General features: G+C 36.8%; 1 protein-coding gene and 1 long non-coding RNA gene across 2 annotated transcripts in view; one reads left to right on the top strand and one right to left on the bottom strand.

Moving 5' to 3' along the window:
* LOC135203464 (multiple PDZ domain protein-like) overlaps positions 1–21,409 on the top strand; it is a 658,890-nt gene that overhangs the window by 321,544 nt on the left and 315,937 nt on the right.
* Positions 1–21,409, bottom strand: part of LOC135203737 (uncharacterized) — a 47,060-nt gene that overhangs the window by 4,899 nt on the left and 20,752 nt on the right. The window contains exon 2 of the long non-coding RNA XR_010312007.1: positions 16,995–17,226. This is a non-coding gene — a long non-coding RNA (uncharacterized LOC135203737). The remainder of the gene's footprint in view (positions 1–16,994; positions 17,227–21,409) is intronic.

Below are 21,409 nucleotides of genomic sequence, written 5' to 3'. Positions count from 1 at the left end.
TGATGAACCTAACTTGGCATGACGCAATTATCCTTATTATTTATTTTTTTTTTTTTTTTGTCTCCCGTGCTGGTGACAAGATGGCGGTGGTTTATGTATATTTATTAAATATAATTGCCTTGATTGATGGATTAACATCGTATGGATGCAGGGAAACGTTGGAGCGAAGGCTTCCAGAAAATATTATGTGCATTTGGTTGCTACAACTTTGTCCGGATGACTTATACATAGCTTGATTAGCAGAGCAAACATAGGGCTAGACCCATGTAGGATGGGAGCCTTTATAAGTTACTTTTTTTTGTAGGCTATTATAAATACTAGTTTATTTATAACGTTTTGCCTTTGTTAAGAAGAAGGTTTTATTTAGTTAGAGAATGATGAGTTTTAATAAAAGACTGTCTGCTATTATATACTTTGAAAAAAAAAAAAGTAAAAAAGGTGTTTCATAAGCAGCTATTTTTAGGCCGAGCTTACCTATAGCTATTGTTGTATCCTATGCGCGATGGAGGAGGGTTGCTTTGTTTAAGCACCTAATCTCTCTCTCTCTCTCTCTCTCTCTCTCTCTCTCTCTCTCTCTCTCTCTCTCTCTCTCTGGGGAAATGTTACAGAATTATGTGGAGTGACATTATGTTACAGGTGAGATATATGGGTAGAATTTGGTTTGCATAACCGGCGGCGGGAATATAGCACGCTGCAACGCATATGTGGAGTCTCTCTCTCTCTCTCTCTAAGACGAGGGAATATTTTTGTTTACAATTTGGTCGTTAAGACTGGCACTTGGGGTTGGCGATGCAGAGGTTTATCCTTGGCTTTTTTTTCTTCTCTTTTTTTTAAGAGCTGAAGGACTCTCGGATGCTTTCGAGTCCTGTTATTTCACGGATTGTTTCTCAAGTGAGAGAGAGAGAGATGAGAGCGAGAGAGAGAGAGAGAGAGAGGAGAGAGAGAGGAGATAGAGAGAGAGAGAGAGAGAGAGACTCACGAAAGCTGACGTGAGTGGCAGCCCATAGACCCGGTTGTCTGATGCAGGTTTCAAATGGAAAGGCAGTGAGACCCAACTATATGATATTGTGTCTTTGTTTGTTTATGTGCTTGTTTGGCTGGCTGTGTACGTACTCATGAGGTCATGTGTACGTCATTATTGTGTATTTATTGCAACTTTGCAACATTACTTGCTATTTTGTTTTCCATTGTCTTAGGCCTACACCACGAGTTATAATTGATCACTGTGTAAATACACAGTAGGCTACAGTTTACTTTAACGTCTCTCTCTCTCTCTCTCTCTCTCTCTCTCTCTCTCTCTCTCTCTCTCTCGCCGCTAGCCTCACGATAACATGGTTGAGAGAAAAAGTTTTGCTTTGGTAGCTCCGTGTACCACAGATGACTCTCTCTCTCTCTCTCTCTCTCTCTCTCTCTCTCTCTCTCTCTCTCTCTCTCTCTCTCAGCCATTAGGAAGGTGCTTTGGAAGCTTTTCAATTTCCTTCTCCTTTCGGAGGTAGTATTTCCTTTCCTCAACTTCTCAACTCTCCTCTTCTTGTATCTAATGTGTAAACTTTCCTCTCTCTCTCTCTCTCTCTCTCTCTCTCTGCTGTCTCTCTCTCTCTCTCTCTCTCTCTGTGTGTGTGTGTGTGTGTGTGTGTGTGCTGCAAACTGCAACATAAGTTAGCTGACATTTGGGTCCTTGTCACGATGCATTCTCGAAAAAAGAAGAAGAGTTCACGATGTAAACAATCTAGATCTATCTTTTATTTACAGTGTTTTGCGTGGTTCTCCCTAGTTGTGATTTGTGTTGTTAATTGTTTTTACCATGTAATGTAACATAACTGTTTATCAGAACCATATTTCAATTGTTTCGTAATAACGTTTTTTCCTGACAAGAAATGACGTTATACGTCAATGGTAAATTGGGACGGAAAGTTCTCGATGCTTCACGCAGGTGATTGGTGACAACTCTCGTAATATGTTGCAGACTTGTTGCGAGTTGTGATTAAGCGATATATGTATGTTGTTGAAGGTCGTTTTGAGCTCTCTCTCTCTCTCTCTCTCTCTCTCTCTCTCTCATATTTTGTACATCGTACACCCAGACACGAACTTGATTTTATTCTTGGGTGACTCACCGCGTCGTTAAGTCACCAAATTAATTCTCTCTCTCTCTCTCTCTCTCTCTCTCTCTCTCTCTCTCTCTCTCTCTCTCTCTCTCTCTCTCGTAATCTTGAGCTGCTATAACAGTATAAAGCAAACTGTCCAAGTTATGTGGCTATTACAACTTTTATATTAAGTTAATAGCATCGATTTTTAAATATTTTGTATTTACCGTTGACGCAAAGAACTATTACCGCGTCATTTACCGTTAATTAGGTTATTATAGAAGCTATAATTACTGTAAATTGTTAAGCATAATTGGACATAGACTTAACGCAGATAGGAAGCTACTTTAAAACCATAGATATAGTATGTGATATCTACATTTTAATGAATATTTAAAAAGAATAACTATATTTTATATTGAACTGAAAACACATTGAGTACTATTTATTTACCTCTGTAGTTCTGGTTGCTACAAAGAATTGAAGTTGTCATAGGAACGTGTAGGAACTTCCTTGTGAGATTTATTAATATATTTTTTTGAACATGGGTAGTATATACACTGAAGTCTTTTTATGTATGTATGCAATCAAAGTGAACGTGAACTCTCTCTCTCTCTCTCTCTCTCTCTCTCTCTCTCTCTCTCTGTACGAGGAAATCACTGCTTTGACATATTCTGTTATCTTATACGCGCGCGTGTGTATGTGTGGGTTGTTTTAGGTTGTGGGAAGGGGGGGGGGGGGGTTTAGGGGTGGTAGGGTTGTGGGAAGGAAGAGAACGTATTGATTACCGATAGATTTATCGGTGTAAGTTGAGAGAGAGAGAGAGAGAGAGAGAGAGAGAGAGAGAGAGAGAGAGAGAGAGAGATCTTTGAGAGATAAGGACCCTCGCTTGACGCCAACTTCTGTACTGAACCAGGCTTGTCCTATCTATTCCTATTAGTTTGCTTGCGTGCGGGCGGGCGTGTGTGCGCTTGTGCGTATGTGTGCGTGTGAACATATGTTGGCATAAAGATCCCTGTATGTGGTCCTGTTCATTTGTGACGTGAAGCGTATGTTATGTATATGCTGGAATGTAAGATAGTGCATTAGTATGTTGTTTATGTGTATGGGGCTGTATGTTTTTTTATGAGAGAGAGAGAGAGAGAGAGAGAGAGAGAGAGAGAGAGAGAGAGAGAGAGACTCGGTAGGTCGTGTGACATTCTCAAGTGCATTGATAAGCATTGCAGAACGAGAATTTGTTATCACCTGAATTGAAGCCTTCCCTCAAAGAGAGAGAGAGAGAGAGAGAGAGAGAGAACTAAGTAACCTATACCTGTAACTACCTGTATATTTTTTAACGTAATCGTAACTGTAATCTACATTGCATGACTGTAAGTCGAAGGTGTTTTTGTGAGTTCAATTCTGTAATTTGCTTTATTCTATATATATATATATATATATATATAATATATATATATATATATAATTATATCTATATATAGGTATATTGATTAGGAATCTTTTCCACGTATTTTTATAATTTTAAAGTAATTCTGCTGTACTGTTATGAATTTTATATATATTTTAAGGATTCTCTCTCTCTCTCTCTCTCTCTCTCTCTCTCTCTCTCTCTCTCTCTCTCTCTCTCTCTCTCTCTCTCTCTCTCTCTCAAATAAGTATCCAGTACTACTTTCATTTTTCTTAAAATATATGTTTTAAAATATCTTTTTAAAATATTGATATGTATTTCATGACTCTCTCTCTCTCTCTCTCTCTCTCTCTCTCTCTCTCTCTCTCTCTCTCTCTCTCTCTGTTCAACCAGGATTGAAGCTTGTACCAAATTATACCTTCAACTTTTTATTTTCTTTTTCTTTTATCCACGAAGTCGAAATGAAAGAAGTACTTGGAATACGATAAATAGTGACCAGATTTAGTCAGGAGTATGAATGAAGACTCGCGTGTATTTATAACTCCTATTTATGTTTGCCCTTTGTAGTCTCTCTCTCTCTCTCTCTCTCTCTCTCTCTCTCTCTCTCTCTCTCTCTCTCTCTCATGTGCGATGCTGCTTTCATTTTTTCATAACATATCACCTTTAAAAATGCCTTGGCATGTTATGCATGACCCCCACCTCTCTCTCTCTCTCTCTCTCTCTCTCTCTCTCTCTCCTCGTAACGAATTCTAGGTCAGGGACTTTTGGAAAAGGCCGTTAAGTATTCCGTGAGCTCAGAGAGAGAGAGAGAGAGAGAGAGAGAGAGAAGAGAGAGAGAGAGAGAACCTCGACATTTGAAAGTATTACGTAATCTACCAAGTCCTTTTCCTGTGTCATTTTCTAATATATTTATAGTCTCTTTAGACTCCCAGCAGGAGTCTTGGGAGGCCGGGTAGTCGACCAGTTGCTCCCCAGGGTCTGTTGTAAGAGGGTGTCAGGCTCGCAGTGCCACCACCCCCCAAAATATTGCTAATGGATTCTTAACACCTTTTTGGGGTTAGACTGGGTTTGGGGGAAATATGAGCTCGTCATTAATTTTTAACGTTAAAGTTTTCTGTACATATTTTACTTAATTTTTGATAAATAAATAATAATGTCATCCTTCAGAATCATCATCATATGTCTACATAGAAGCATCATTGACATCTCTTTTAGCCACCTGACAATATAAAGCAGCTATATCTCTCATCCTGAATGCACATTTTATCTAATTCCAAGAATTTGCACGAAACACTCGTCACATCTGCTCTGACCACTTAAATGTGCCGAGTCACTTGACACTTATCATGCATACTTTTGTAGGTTCGCGGATGTCGACATAAGAGTTGTAAGTGTATTTTCATGTGGTCGTAGCACTCATTCAGGTCTGCGTACGTGTACGTTTATGTGCATTTATCAGTCTGTTGGTGTTAATATGTACACTTTCACAAGGAAATAGTCCATATTGTTATTAACTTGTCCCAAATTTATTACAAATAATTCATCACATCAAAGAAGTTGATAAAATCACGCAATAATAAACAACGGATAAGAATCCAGTCTAATGACGTCGTCTGCACTGTAATGGGCACTTGTAATTAACCTGTAATTCGTCTGTAATTCACCTGTAATTCGCCTTTAATTCACTTGTGATCAACCTGTAATTTGTCTGTAATGAACATGTCACTTATTATTAACCTGTAATTCGTTTGTTATTAGTCAGCAATTCGCCTGTAATTAACCTGTAATTTGTCTGTAATTAACCTGTAATTCGTATTTTTATTAACCTGTAATTCGCTGTAATTAAGTTATACTTCGCCTGTAAGTAACCTGCAGTTCACCTGTGATCTTGATTTGAGCAACGATGTGTGTCTATTTAAAAACCTCGCCTTCATTGAATGCACGGCTGTGTGCAAATCTCGAGAGAGAGAGAGAGAGAGAGAGAGAGAGAGAGAGAGAGAGAGAGAGAACCTTTAACGTTCTCCTTGGCATTCAAGAAAGTAAAAAAAAAAACATTCTCAGAGTAGCACACTACACTTCAATTTACATGAGGTACGTGTGTGTGTGTGATGCTCTCTCTCTCTCTCTCTCTCTCTCTCTCTCTCTCTCTCTCTCTCGTTAGCAAGCTCATTATTATACCATCCACTTCCAGACCTTTTGTTTATTATTCTTGAACGTCGAGAAAGAGTTTGTTTTCAGACTTAGGTTTTTTTTATTCAAGCCCTAATTTTGGCGGACTCTCTCTCTCTCTCTCTCTCTCTCTCTCTCTAATAGGTATGCAGTACTTCTTTCATTGTTTCATAAAATATTTGCTTTAAACTATTTTAAAATATGTTTTTCACGACTCTCTCTCTCTCTCTCTCTCTCTCTCTCTCTCTCTCTCTCTCTCTCTCTCTCTCTCTCTCTCTCTCTCTTTTGGAGGTTGTTTTCTTATCATAAAAAAACTATTTTGATTTTTTTTTTCTTTTTGCATATTGCCGCTGACACCAGATTCCTTTCTAAGTAGGATACAAGTTTCGTATGTGCAGATATCTACGTGGTTGGCGATCTGATGTCCGTATCTTGCCCAAGCTGGTAAAAAAGTGTCACCATATACATACATACATGCTACATATATATATATACATACAATTATTTGTTTATTTATTTATTTATTAGAGAAGCCAAACTATTTACTTATTAGACAAGCGTTTGGCTTTTAACTCAACTTATTGACCTAACTTAACCTGACCTGACAAGTCACAGAGCCATGAGCTCGTATTGTGTGTGAGAGCGCGCGCGCGTTTTGTCGCTCTGGGAAAAAAATAAATAAAAGCGAGATGAGATCTTTGATCTGAACGGGCATTTTGGGGATTGGGTCGAATCAGCGATATCCTCCGTAATATCTCCATTTTCCTGAGAGAGAGAGAGAGAGAGAGAGAGAGAGAGAGAGAGAGAGAGAGAGGACTGTCTTCTCTGGTCGTGACGTTGATATACTCGCAGACAAAGGGGAAATGTTAAGACTGCTTGCATGATGATGGCAGTTGAATATTAATGGTTTTATATATATATATATATATATATATATATATATATATATATATATATATATATATATATATATATATATATATATACATACATATATATATAAATGAATAGCATCAATAGCAGTGTCGAGATGAACACATTCGAATAGACATTATTATTATTATCATCATGAGAACTGCCACAAGTGTTAATACTATTCAGTCAAAGCGTCAGACGAAGTTGTAATTATGAAAAGGAGAGAGAGAGAGAGAGAGAGAGAGAGAGGAGAGAGAGAGAGAGAGAGAGAGAGAGAGGTCCTAAAATCTCTCCCGTGATAAATTCGTTCCCTCTCGACCGGTTTCTCTCAGAAATGAATTTTCATGAGAGAAAAAAATGAGAAAAAACTAGAAAATTTGGAAAAATGGGCTGTCTGGGTACGTCTGCGTCCACTGTGTGTTTTTATAAGCCGTGTGTGTTTTTAAGGTGTGTGTGTGTGTGTGTTTATAAGGTTTGTTTGGGGTTTTTAGGGTGCGCTTGTTAAGCGTTTTAAGGTGCGTGTGTGTGTGTGTGTTTTAATGGGTTTGTGTTATTAAGGTGTGTCTGTGAGTGTTTGCTTTTAAATCGTGTGTTTTTAAGGTACGTGTGTTTTAAGGTCTGCGTGTTTTTAAGGCGTCTGTGTTTTGAAGTTAATTATGCTTTTGAACAATGCGTGTTTGTTATTTTTAGGTCTGCGTATTTTTAAGGTGTATGTGTGCGTTTGTGTATGGGTTTGTGTATGTAAGTTGTGTGTTTTTCAAGGTTCATGTGTATCAGAAAATCGGAGATGGCTTCCTAAACAAATAATCATCATAATAAAAGTATATCAGTAAAGAGTATAGTATACAGTGCCAGTTTTTTTTTTTTTTTGTGTGTGTGTGTGTGTGTGTGTGTGTGTGTGTGAGGGGAGGGGTGGCAAGGCTTTGGCCCAGTCGTTAATGTATGCTCCGGAGAATATAACGGCGTAAAACTGCTCTGCTATTGCCAACGGTCCCGCTTTTGAGTTATATCGAGTATGTGGTTAGGTTCTTTTCTTGATAACTGCTTCATAGTTTTTTTTTATAGAGTTGGCAGCAAAGGAGATAAGCAGTAAAAGAATGATAAAAGCAGTAAAAAGCAATGCTGCCTTTCTGCTATGATTGTATTTCTATGTTCTGAATAGAGGTTGTATTATTATTATTATTATTATTATTATTATTATTATGTTGATGTATGATAATACTTTCCTTCAGTCGATTTGTATTAAGTTTTGTAAAGAATATATATATATATATATACTATATATATATATATATATATATATAGATATAATATATATATATATATATTATATATATATATATAAAATTTCTCATTTCGTGTATAATTTATCCATTTTCCGTTCCGGAATCAGCAAATCTTGTTTTGTACCCCATCATTTTCTTTTCCCCCCCTCCCCCCTCCCTTTCTCTCTCCCAACTCTCCTTCCTTCCTTCTCTCCCTCATCGCAAGTCCCGTTGATGGAATTTCGTCGGAACCTGCACCCCCCCCCCCTCTCTCTCTCTCTCCCCCTCCCACCTCCCCCTCTGCCGGGCGGTTGTGTCCATCGCTGGCACCGTGCCAGGTTTTAATTGACGTCGTCTCGTCGAAACGGAACATGTATATCATACATACATACATACATACATATGTATATGTATAACTTTTTCTACGAATTGATATTTCGCCTTATTCTCTCTCTCTCTCTCTCTCTCTCTCTCTCTCTCTCAGTTTACTAAGAGGTAGTCAATCTATTAAGGATTTTGTCTAAGAAAAACATAATAATGTCTGTTTTTCTAATAAAGTTTTTACCCATTTTTATCAAATTCTCTTAAATCCCAATTCTTTCAAGTTTATTTCTTCTATATTCTTATTTATTCCTTCCCTTTTTCTTATTCTCCCCATCGGTCGTCTGCTCTTCCGAAATCTTTTAACCTTCTATTGTTATTTTTCGCCTCTCTTTTCATCTTTGGTTTTTTTAACTCTTCAATTCTCTTTTTATTGTTCTCCTTATCTCTCCTTTTGTTATGCCTTCTTTTGTCTCCCTCTTCTTCTTCTTCTTCTTCTTCTTTTCTTCTGTATTCGTGGGAATATCTTTTGTTTTTATCTGTTCTTCTTTTTTCCGTTTTTTCTAAGCTTTTGTTTCTATTATGTCTTGTTTTCGCTACCATCTTGCTGACCCTTCTCTCTCTCTCTCTCTCTCTCTCGCTTTATTTCCGTTATCTCTTGTTTTCAATGCGCCTTGGTTGACCCCTCCCCCCACCCCCGTCTGTGTGTGTGTGTGTGTGTCAGGGCGAGCGGATATGTATTTGTGCATACATTCACATTAAACATCTGCTTGCCGTCAGTGAGTTATATTGTCAGTGTTATATTCAATTTTTAAATCTCTCTCTCTCTCTCTCTCTCTCTCTCTCTCTCATTAGATGCGGTGTAAAATAGTCATATCTATATTCACAATTTAAGATATAAAACTATTAGCTGAATTATAGAAAACATATTTAGTTTTGATTAACCTTTTAGAAGGAAAATATTTTGCATAATTTATGTAAAATTATGTTGAAAATATTGGCATACAAATGTTCTCTTATATTTCCTGTTCCCTCGAAAAGTAAGAGAATTTAGTTCTTTGTTCTCTGTTGTTCTCTGTTCTTCAGAAAAACGTCTCTTAATTTCAGTACACTCGCAAAGGTTCTGGTTGACCTTTTGTTCTCATCTTTCCCGTACCCTTGAGAAGGAAGAGAATTTGGTTCTTTGTTCTCTGTTGTTCTGTGTTCTTCAGAAGAACATTTATTCATTCCTGTAAATTGTAATTTTTCCAGCTGATTTTTTTCTTTTTAGGAAAACTGTTCTCCATCTTTCCTGTACCTTTGAAAAGGAAGAAAATTTGTTCTTTGTTGTTCATTGTTCATTGTTCTTCAGAAGAATGTCTCTTGATTCCTGTTAATTGTAAATTTTCTAGCTGACCCTTTTCTGTCATTGAGCAAAAAATGTTCTCCATGTTTCCCGCACCCTGGAAAGATAAGAGAATTTTGTTCTTTGTTCTTCAGAAGAACACCTCTGACGTCGATGAATGGCAAATGTTCTAGCTGACCTTTTCCTGGTTTGTTTTAATCTTGAAAGCGTCCGCGCTCTTTGTTTTCCCGTACATAAGGTCAGAGGTCAACTACAGTCTTAGGTCAGGTTGTTTTTCCTGTGGATTTTTAATGGAGAGCTTTCAAACGGGTTGTTCTTTGTTGTTGTTGTGCTTTGTGATGTGTTAAGTGAGTCATTTTTGTTTCCAAGGCCTTTTTTGAGTTGAGAGATAATGTTATTCATTTTTGGACCCAAAATAAAAATTGCAAAAGAAAACAATTACTAAATTTTAAATTCAAAATCAAAATGGCAAAACAAATAAATATTACTAAATTTTGAATCCAAAATCAAAATTGCAAAATGAAAATATAACTTAATTTTGAAACCTAATCAAAGTTGCAAACAACAAATATTACTAAATTTTGAATCCAATATCAAAATTGCCAAAAAATAAACTAACAAAATTTTGAAAACAAAATCAAATGCAAATAAAAATATTAACTTAATTTTGAAACCTAATCAAAGTTGCAACAACAAATATTACTAAATTTTGAATCCAATATCAAAATTGCCAAAAAATATACTACTAAATTTTGAAAACAAAATCAAAATTGCAAAATAAAATATTACTAAATTTTGGACCCAAAATCAAAATTGCAAAATAAAATATTACTAAATTTTGAATCCAAAATAAAAATTGAAAAAAATCACTAAATTTTGAATTCAAAATCTAAATAACAAAAAAAATATATTTCTAAATTTTTTAATCCATAAATCCAAATTGCATGGGCGGCACCAGACAAGGAATTCCGTTCAGAAATGATTTTTTATTTTGTTATTTTATATAAGTTTCCCTATGCCTTTTTTGAGTCAAATTTGAAGTTTTTAATTTCCGAATGCGTCGACTGTATAGTTTTTAATGCGACAATTGGGACTTGAGTGTTTTCATAAAATTATATAAGTTAGACAATAAAATCAAGCTAGATGTGAATGCAGTGATTGGTATATAATTTAAAATAGTTTTTTTTTTAATTTGTGGTTTCGCAATAACTACCGAGACTTATCCCCACTCTCTCTCTCTCTCTCTCTCTCTCTCTCTCTCTCTCTCTCTCTCTCTCTCTCTCTCTCTCAGATGTCAAAGGTTTTGCTACCGGGGTTTGAAAGGATCTTCTTCCTAAATGACGTTTTCATTGATTCTCGAGCGTTTACTCACTTTTAAAAGTTTTAAGTGTGATTGCTGCTTCTTGGCGCAAGTTTTATGGCACTGATATGATGTAGGAGATATTATGTGTATATATATATAATATATATATATATATATATATATATATATATATATATATATATATATATATATATATATCTAGAGCGAGCGAGAGAGAGAGAGAGAGAGAGAGAGAGAGAGAGAGAGAGAGAGAGAGAGAGAGAGAGAAATGTGTTTGTGCATCAATACTTATTCGAGCGTATTTTGTGTATTTTCCTTTTATAATATACACACATCTAATTCATACAGCACGTATGTATGTACTCAACGCATCTATCATATACAGTATACCACCTTCCTATCTGATTCCACACACAAGTATACTACATTAAGTATACTCGAAGTACATTCATGTGTAGAATGTTATATATCATTCATTAGCATGTGTGATATGTTTGGAGAGAGAGAGAGAGAGAGAGAGGGGGGGAGAGAGAGTTGGGGGGGGGGGGGGGGGGGGGGGGGGGGGGGGGGGGGGGGGGGGGGGGGGGGGGGGGGGGGGGGGGGGGGGGGGGGGGGGGGGGGGGGGGGTGGGGGGGCGGTCTGGAAAAGGCGAGACAATGGTGTTGTTTTGAAGTCTGTTCCCGAACTGGGAACTTACCAATTTCAGGGTTGCTGCAAAGTCTGTCTGCATATGTGTTTTCATTGCGAGGAGATTGATGGTGAAGATGGTGAGGGTGGTGACGGTGATGTTGGAGGAGATAGAGGAGATAATGAAGAGGAGAACTGAGATAGTGAAGATAATATTAAGACAGCTGTAGTTAATATCTTGACTAGGTGGCTTTGTTACCTGGACACTGAGAGAAAATAGTGCATTGATGGTGAATGGGAGATGATTGGGATTGGTGATGGTGGTGGTGATGTGTGTTGGGGATTGTGATGTTGGTGTGTGTTGGGGATTGCGATGGTGACGCAGGACTGGATTGTGAGGCGTGATGGTGACCGTTAGATAAGGGAAGGGTAAAAGAGCCAAATATTTTATGAAATAAAGTATAGTGAAGAAGTAAGAAGGAAGTGAAAGTGAGTAGGGAAGAAGGTAATAAATTCTCTCTCTCTCTCTCTCTCTCTCTCTCTCTCTCTCGAACAATCCGGTCCTGATTGGTAGTAATAATGTGGTAGATTTAACTCACTTGACTCCATTGCACATCAGCCGTCTGATATTGACAGTCATTCTTTATCTTAGAGAGAGAGAGGGAGAGAGAGGTTTGGAATGTAGTAAATACCCAACACGTTTCAAAAGCTTCTATTTTTCATGTATTTTGACATTTAAAAAAAATTTCAATGTCTTGTGTTTTAAGCAACTGACTTTCTGCTTTATCGTGGCGTGGAAACCTAAAGGCCAACGGTGCGTCCGATCTCTTTGAGTGGTAGGTTGCCAGGGCATGATAATGCAAATCTTCGAGCCTCATTAACCGTAAATACATCGTAATAATTTACGGTAAGGCTTCTGCCTCTCACACAAGAATCCTAAGGTCTGTTTGAAGTTTCCTAGCACCGATTTAGTCGGGTGAGGTTGTTAACTTCAATCCTGGGTCCTCTTAGATGGCTGATCACCAATCCAGACACTGACCAGACCCACTGATGCTGAAATTTAGACATTTTAGATATTTAAATGTATAAAATACTTGCCTATCCTAATGTTGATGGTTTGAATAACTCTCACGAATCTGTCAGTGCATTTTTATCCTTCAAATCCGTTTTTGTCATATTTAATAATAGGCTTTTTCAGAAGTTCTCGTTCATAATTTTTAGACTCTTCCGTAGAAGGAGATTGACCGAGCGAGAAATGGGAAATATATTGGATAGATGAATGGAAATAGATTTGGGAAAAATGTCAATATGCGTCCCGGGTAGATTTGGTGAAAGGGGGGAGAGGGGGGACCAAAACCCCCCCCCCGCCGAAACCCAGTCAGCCAAATTTGGTTTTTGTGATCTCTGGCTGGAAGGGTTGATTTAGGATGCTGGGGGGTTTTCCCTCTTTTGAGGGGTGGGTGTGGGGTGGGATTATCTCTATTTGGGTTTTAAAAGTTCAAATATATATTTTCAAAGGTTCTTTGGAGATTTATGATATTAGTTTTATATATATATATATATATATATATATATATATATATGTATGTATGTTAGTATATATATATATATATATATATATATATATATATATATATATATATATATATATGTGTGTGTGTGTGTAATATATATATATATATATATATATGTATATATATATATATATATATATATATATATATATATATATATATATATATATATTATATAGAAGACTAGTAAGGAGGCTCAAGGCCTACAGATATCACAAGGTGGAGAGGTAAAGGCATGTCTCAGCGTAGTACATAATTTATTGCGACGTTTCACATCACTTCGATGCATTTTCAAGGCTGGGAATGATAAAAATACAAACATACAAGACTCGTCACTGATAAAACAACATATAATATTTGAAATTTAAAAAATTTAAAAATTTAAATTTTAAATATTATACGGTGTTTTTATCAGTGACGAGTCTTGTATGTTTGTATTTTTATCATTCCCAGCCTTGAAAATGCATCGAAGTGATGTGAAACGTCGGCAATAAATTATGTACTACGCTGAGACATGCCTTTACCTCTCCACCTTGTGATATAAATATATATATATATATATATATATATATATATATATATATATATATATATTATTTTAAAAATAGATATCCGTAATATTTCTGTAATATTTATTTTTTTGAAAGGCAGTTATGTTTATTTACATTACCAACAACAAAATAAAACGAATAAAACACACTGGCGTCACAAAAAGCAAAGGTCAACGTGGCACCAGTGATCCATATATAATATATATATATATATATATATATATATATATATATATATATATATATATATATATATATATATATATATATTCCCAGTAATATTTCTGTAATATTTATTTGTTGAAATGCAGTTTTGTTTATTTACATTATCAACAGCAAAACAAAAAGAAAAAAACACTGACGCCACAAAAGCAAAGGTCAACGTGGCATCCCTCGAATGCCTGTCAACAAAGCTACAAGGAAATATGAAATAAATAAATAAGCACTTAAATAAAAATAGATAAAAATGATTCTATTTCAGGCGCACTTGATCTTCCGTAATCTGTATTCAACACACACGCCAAAAAAAAAAGTCGACACAGATATGCAGTCGAGCGATGGTAAATTTAACATCAATTGGGTAAACTGTTATTTGTTTGTAACTAGATTTATTTTTGATGGTTGGGTGGTGATGGGGGGTCTACCCCCCTCTTCCCCTTCCTGTGGAATCACTATCCTACCATCCCACAACACACCTACCAATTCCCATCCTTATAAACCCCTCCCAAACCACTTCTATATATATATGATACGTATACCACTTCATCAGTACCCTCATATTTACCCCTTGCCTTCCCCCATCTCATGGTAAAACATAGCAAACAACCCCTTCCCCCTCCCCAACACCTTCCCCTTTTCCTTGGATACAACCACTACAAATCTTACAAACCTCTCCCGAACCACTTCTATATGATAAACCACTCCATCAATACCTCATAATACTTCGCACCTTCCCCCATCTCGTGATAAAACATAAACAACCCCCTTCCCCTCAAAATGAGCCCCTGACTCATCCCACTTACTCCCCTACATCCTCCCCACATTCCCAATTCCCCCCCCCCCCCTCCCATCACAGTAGAACCCCATGACAGGAATGTAACCAATAGTGTTTTATGTATAAATATATATTTATAAATAAATCATTGTTCCTTGGGACAAAAGCTCTGGTTACCTCGTCATGTTTTGTGAAAGGGATTGATACGGATGTGACGCGTGTTTCTGGATTTGCCTGGATTTATTTAGGATATTTTTTTATAGGATTTTGAAAGAGGATTTATAATAAACTTCTGTGAATGGTGACAGATGGTTAGATTATTTTGTGAGGAATTTTTATATATATATATATATATATATATATATTATACATATATATATGTGTGTGGTGTGTGTGTGTATATATATTATATAATATAATATATGAAACCTAAGTGATTACTCTCCAAGCTTATGGGCAAAAGAGTAGTGGGACTTAGGACTTATACCCTCATCTTTTGTGAAAGTGATTTTGTTATAAAAGAGTTTTTTTTCCTGGATTTACTTAGTGTAAGTTATACAATATATATTTGCTCTCTCTCTCTCTCTCTCTCTCTCCTCTCTAACCAGCAGCTACAGCAGCAGCAGACGACGTATATACCCCCTCTTGAAGTCTTGCAACAGATGGGACCCTCTTCATCTCCTCTTCCAACTCTCTCTCTCTCTCTCTCTCTCTCTCTCCTCCCTCTTCCCTCTCTCTTCTCTCCTCCTTCCCTCTCTATCTCTCTCCTCTCCTCTCTCTTCAGTATTACACAGGCATCTCCCAAATAGCCGCTTGGAGTCTCTGGCGTCGTTTGTTCCGTCTTAATTTCGTAGATTTTCTAGTCGGGTCTTTTTGTACCTGTCTCGTACGAGTATTAGTGGAAGGTCTCGAGTTGCTGGTGCGTGCGTTGTTTATCATGGGTTGTTTGTGTTTGTTGTTTGCCCATCATGAGTTGTTTGCGTTTGTTGTTTGACCTTTGTTTTGGCTTTTCGTTTTGATACCTTAATTGTACGTGATTTGTTGTGGCGATCGCCGCATCTGTTTGTACCTGTCTTGTACGAGTATTGGTGGAAGGTCGTGAGTTGCTAGTTTGTTATTTTTATCATTTTTTTTTTTTACCATTCGTCTTGTACTTCATTTGTTTTTGGTAGACGTTTCGTATTGCTTTTCTAATTCCCGTATCGTACAAGTACCTGTTTTATGTGGGTGGAAAATTGAAAACAAAATGGAGTAGATATATTTATATTTATATATATATATATATATATATATATATATATATATATATATATATATATATATATATATAATCTTAACCCCCGAAGAGACGCTGCTGACACGCCCACTAAAAATGGGAGGGCTATACGAGATTTAGGGGGAAGCTAAGCAGGGTAGGGGGTGTAGGAGGTGTAGGGAAGGGGGCCAAGACCCCCAAAATATATCTACGTACATTACTGAAGTAATTTTGACGAGTATTCACTCTCTCTCGCTCTCACGTATTCCAAATTCCATGATGACATGGTATACCTAGACATTCTCTCTCTCTCTCTCTCTCTCTCTCTCTCTCTCTCTCTCTCTCTTTTCTCTGTGACAAATTCCCCCAATCGCCCCTCCCCCAAGGCTTTCCCCCACGGGGATAAGCCTTAAATGCGTCTTGGACTTAATCTTTTATACTTGGAAAGAACCTTTACTGGCTGAAGAAAGAGAGAGACGGAATCTCCCATTTTACTTTTTCTTCGGGTGTTGGTGGCCGGCGGAGGCGTTTTGTGTTTGTGATATTCTTTTGTTGGTAGTGATTGAGTGAGGAGTCTAGTTTGGACCTCTGGACTCTTTAATTAATTTAGGTGATTGTAGGTGTGTGTCAGGGGATTTATAATGTCTCTCTTGCATATAATGTAATTTATATCATACTATAATGGGCATTATATCCGTCTGTCTGTCTATTATTTAATCATGGCTAAACTGCTTGATGGATTGAACAAAAAAAAAAAACAAACAAACAAAAACTTTGGATAGGGCTTTGATCGAGGATGGTTTATAGCCTTATATATACTAGCTGACCTACCCGGCGCTGCCCGGGAAAAGTGTGAATGACAGGCTTCGGGTAGGAGGAGGAGGAGGGGTGGGAAGAGGGAGGGGCAGTCCGTTCACCCTATAACTGTACAATCTGCCGTGAGTGATCACATCGTAATATGACACTTTTTGAAATATACTGTAATATTTTTTATATATATATATATATATATATATATATATATATATATATATATATGATGTATGTATGTATATACATATTGTCTTGTAAAGTAACCTTCAGATAAGACTAGATTCTTCGCATATGCCGTTTAAGACGACCTATAAAACGAACTACGACCTGGAACATACAGTGTACTTACTTAAATGACCCCTATTTCGGATATAGGCCTCAATGTATCAGTGGCATAAGGTCGAGTTCTCTCTGTCGTTTCCCAGGAGATGGTGTTGAGGAAATTTGACCTCTGTATATTTAAATTATGGCGATTTTTGTCCTGTCTTCACCTTGTTGAGAGGATTTTTTTGGGGAAATGGCCCCTTATGGAATGGGCACGGAGGGTCTATATTGCCTTGCTGTAGGATTTCTGTAGACATCTGTGGGAAGAAACAGAAAAATGGTTTAGAAATATATTTATGATAAATTTATTTAAATTTATTTAGATTTTCATCGTCTTGATAGGATTTACTAGAAGTCTGTTGAAAAAATATTTTAAGAAAAGTATTTCTTAAGATTTCTTCGCTACATTTATTTAGATTCTCGGGACATTTTATTTTTCGAATTGTTCATTAATCCACCCGTTTAACAACCCTCCCCCCTCTTGCCACTTGGATTTAAAGGGATTAAGGCGGATTTGTAGTGCTTGGGATTTTTATTTAGAATTTTAATATTTTTTTTTATTTTTTTTAACCTTTCTACAAAATAATTTCTTAATGAGTTGATACATATATTTGTTTTTTTAGATATTCTCTGTTTTTGTACTTTTAGGTCTATATTTTGGGCAGTTGCTTTAAAGAACTCTCTCTCTCTCTCTCTCTCTCTCTCTCTCTCTCTCTCTCTCTCTCTCTCTCTCTCTCTCTCTTCCTCTTATATTTTTTTCAGGTATTCTGTGGTTTTGTACTTTTAGGTCTATATTTTGGGCAGTTGCTTTAAAGAACTCTCTCTCTCTCTCTCTCTCTCTCTCTCTCTCTCTCTCTCTCTCTCTCTCTCTCTGTCAGAGCACGTCATCTGGCAGCCTGACCACATGTCACTAATTTGGCATTCCTTCAAAGGTATGAGCGCAATGCCATTAGCTGCCATTACCTGGTTAAAGGTGGCATGCTTAAGACCTTGCAAAATTCAGCGTAAATTTTTTTTCTTAAATCTCAAACAAACAATAATTTTGCGCAATTTTCCTTTGCCGTGAAAGAACGATGATTTTTAGCAGTTTTTATTTATTTATTTTTTTCAATCTCGGATGATAGAGTATTTTGCGCAATTTTTTGGACATCTCCTCAGACGAACAATAATTTTGCGCATATTTTTTTTCACCTCGAACGTGCAATAATTTTGCGCAATTCTCAATCGTTCTTGTGCCCTTCCTTGCCTGTTCTATCTCTCTTCTATCTCCCTCCTTCCGTCATTCTGTCTCCATCAATCTTGTCTTTTATCTTTTACTGCGTTTCGTCTTCTTATCTTTACGCTTATTTTTTTTCTTGCCGCAACTTTCCTCTCTCTCTCTCTCTCTCTCTCTCTCTCTCTCTCTCTCTCTCTCTCTATGTATGTATGCTGCTAATAAGAGAGAGAGAGAGAGAGAGAGAGAGAGAAATTACTTTGTCTACAGATACAAATATGGATAAATGCCTAAGGAGAGAAGGAGAGAGAGATAGATACGTCAGTTGCATAAGTCATACCTAGTTACGTACATACATACATACGGAGAGAGAGAGAGAGAGAGACTTTAATGAGAGCGAAAGCGTTAGAATTAACATCACCCGGCATTTTTCTTTTTCTTTTTTTCAAGATCCTTGGGGAAATTATTCAAAATGGCGGATGCTTTGCGCGCTTGCGGCTTAGAACTTGTCATCTTGGAGATGGGGTCTATATTGTTCGTGTATTGCTTGAGATATAACCTTCAAGCACTTTCTGCCGCTAACTTGACTTTCTTGACGTTACGAATTCGTGAAAAGTTTTTCGTCAATCCTTCCGCTAATTTCGTAGGATCTGGGTGACATCTCACCCCCCTCCCCCTATCCCCCCGGGATTTTGGGAAAATTGTTGGTGGCCTCTTGGTCCTCTGATTATTTTGCTTTTTTCTTTTTTTTTACAGGGGGGGGGAGGTCGTTGGGTTTTTAAAACAGACTTGATGGGTATTAAATATTATTAAACCTGCTTTTCTTTTAATTGCTCTGATTTGATTTGTTTTAATGTAAAGTTTATTAAAATTAAAAAAAACTTTGTGCTGTCAAGTGAAACTGTTTATTCTCAGGATACCGATATGACAATAACACCTTTTTACGGGACTCTGTCCTTGAATTGCCTCACGATATATGTTTTCTGTTGAACTTTTATGGAATTTAAACAGTGTCGAGATGACGGTCATGATCTGTTTCGGGAATTTGGAAGGGCACGTCTTATTGTGACTCAGTGCCATGGCACCAGACCGCTTTTTTCCATTCGAGATTTGGACCTGTACAAGAGTATAGATTTATTATTATTATTATTATTATTATTATTATTATTATTATTATTATTATTATTATTGTTATTATTATTATTATTATTATTATTATTATTATTATTATTATTATTATTATTATTGTTATTATTATTATTATTATTATTATTATTATTATTATTATTAAATTAAAGGGATATACTTCTTATTTTTATTATTTTCATTTCAAATTATACCAACATCTTCAGTGTTGGTATTATTATTATTATATCTTCAATTTATTTATTATTATTATTATTATTATTATTATTATTATTATTATTATTATTATTATTATTATTATTATTATTGCCTTGAGTACCTGAATCTTCGAAGATTGAAGCATATGAAAGAAAGAAAAAGGCTTCAAATAGTCGCCTATATCCAGGGGTTTTGGGGGGGGGGGGTGGGGTGGGGGGGGGGGGGGGGTGGCCGGAGGGGAGGGGGTTTGAGTGAGACCAATCAAAACTTTGATAAATTTACAACACCTGTGCTCGGGATGAGTTTACTTCCCCCCTCCCCCTCCCCCTGAGGGTGGGAGTAGGTGGGGAGGAGGTTGGTGCCAACCCCCTCTTTCTCCCCCTCACGTCTTGTCAACAGTGCCTCCCAGATCAAACTTTTGCTCTCTCTCTCTCTCTCTCTCTCTCTCTCTCTCTCTCTCTCTCTGACATCGTTGTCGTCGTGAAATCCCGAAATGTTTTAATGATGTGCAAGTGATATTTATCCCTAATTAATTAAGAGCTTTAAGGGTGCCTTGTTATTTGTCTTGTCCACCCGCTGGGTAATGAAATTTGCGCGCTCGCATGCGCGTTGTCCTGTCGTCGGAGTTTGAGTAGAGAGAAAGTCCACATTTCAGAAATTTTTTTTTATAAACATGTTGGAGACTTGTTGCATACATTTCACATACATGTTGGAGACTTTTGTATACATTTTACAAAAATATTGACAACAAGCCAGCGACCGTAAGTGGAGAACCAACCTTTGGCTTATGCTGGATATAATCATATGAAGCGCTTGTTAAGCGCTTCATATGATTATATCTAGCATATATGTTGTCAACTTTTTTTTTTTGAGAACATGTTTGTGATATTGTCAACGTGTTTGTGATGTATGTCATAAGTTTGTGATGTTGTCAACATTTATATGATGTATGACATATATTTGTGATGTTGTCAACATGTTGGTAACATGTCTATGACATGCACTGTAGTGTGGGTGCAGCTTGAGAGAGGTTCATTACTGAGATATTACAGCCAGTTGCATTTAAATTTGAAGTAGATAATTAGGTAGAATGGCAGTAAATGTATACATCAGAGAGAGAGAGAGAGAGAGAGAGAGAGAGAGAGAGAGAGAGAGAGAGAGAGAGAGAGAGAATACATATAATACATACAGTTTCGCAAATTGTCAAATATTTGGTCTCTGGCAACTATGTCGTATATATGGATCCACCACTTTGATTAAGGACCCGAGCCGGAATTTCATTTTCTTTCCAGTTTGGGAATTGTTGACCCGAAAATTTTGGTTCCTGGAAAGAATTTTGGGTCGGGGGCTGGGTGGGTGGTGGAGGGGAAGGGAGAGGGAGAAGGAGAGGGAGAGAAGGGTAGGTAGGAGGTTGGTAGGGAGGTAGACGAATTTGTCTCTCATTCTTGAAGGGTTTTATCTTAAATGACTGTCTTTCTGATGAGTATTTCTCTCTCTCTCTCTCTCTCTCTCTCTCTCTCTCTCTCTCTAATTTAATTTTTTTGGTTATTAAATGGTCTCTTTTGATCCTGATGTGATTTCCCATTTTGCAAAATGCATAGAAATTATTATTCATTTTTAGATAACTTCAGTGTAGGTATTTCCTTTATTGTTCTAAAGGGTCCACAATAATACAAAGTGTAAAAAGTCCGTGTATAATTTTGAAGACTTTACAGAAAGCTTTCGAACCCTTCCTTGGGTTCATCTTCAGTCCAAATGAACAATAAGTTACAACAAGTACAGAGGTAAATTTAAAAAACAAGAGTCGTTGAAGATCGTTGACAACGGTCGTTAGCTCGTTAATGGGCCAGGTGATGAAGAAAGAGGGTAGTTAGTAACAACTA

The sequence above is a fragment of the Macrobrachium nipponense genome, chromosome 36 (genome assembly GCF_015104395.2).
Source record: "Macrobrachium nipponense isolate FS-2020 chromosome 36, ASM1510439v2, whole genome shotgun sequence".
Classification (NCBI taxonomy): domain Eukaryota; kingdom Metazoa; phylum Arthropoda; class Malacostraca; order Decapoda; family Palaemonidae; genus Macrobrachium; species Macrobrachium nipponense.
Note: the sequence above shows the minus strand (reverse complement) of the source record. Positions and strands in the feature narration are given on the sequence as shown.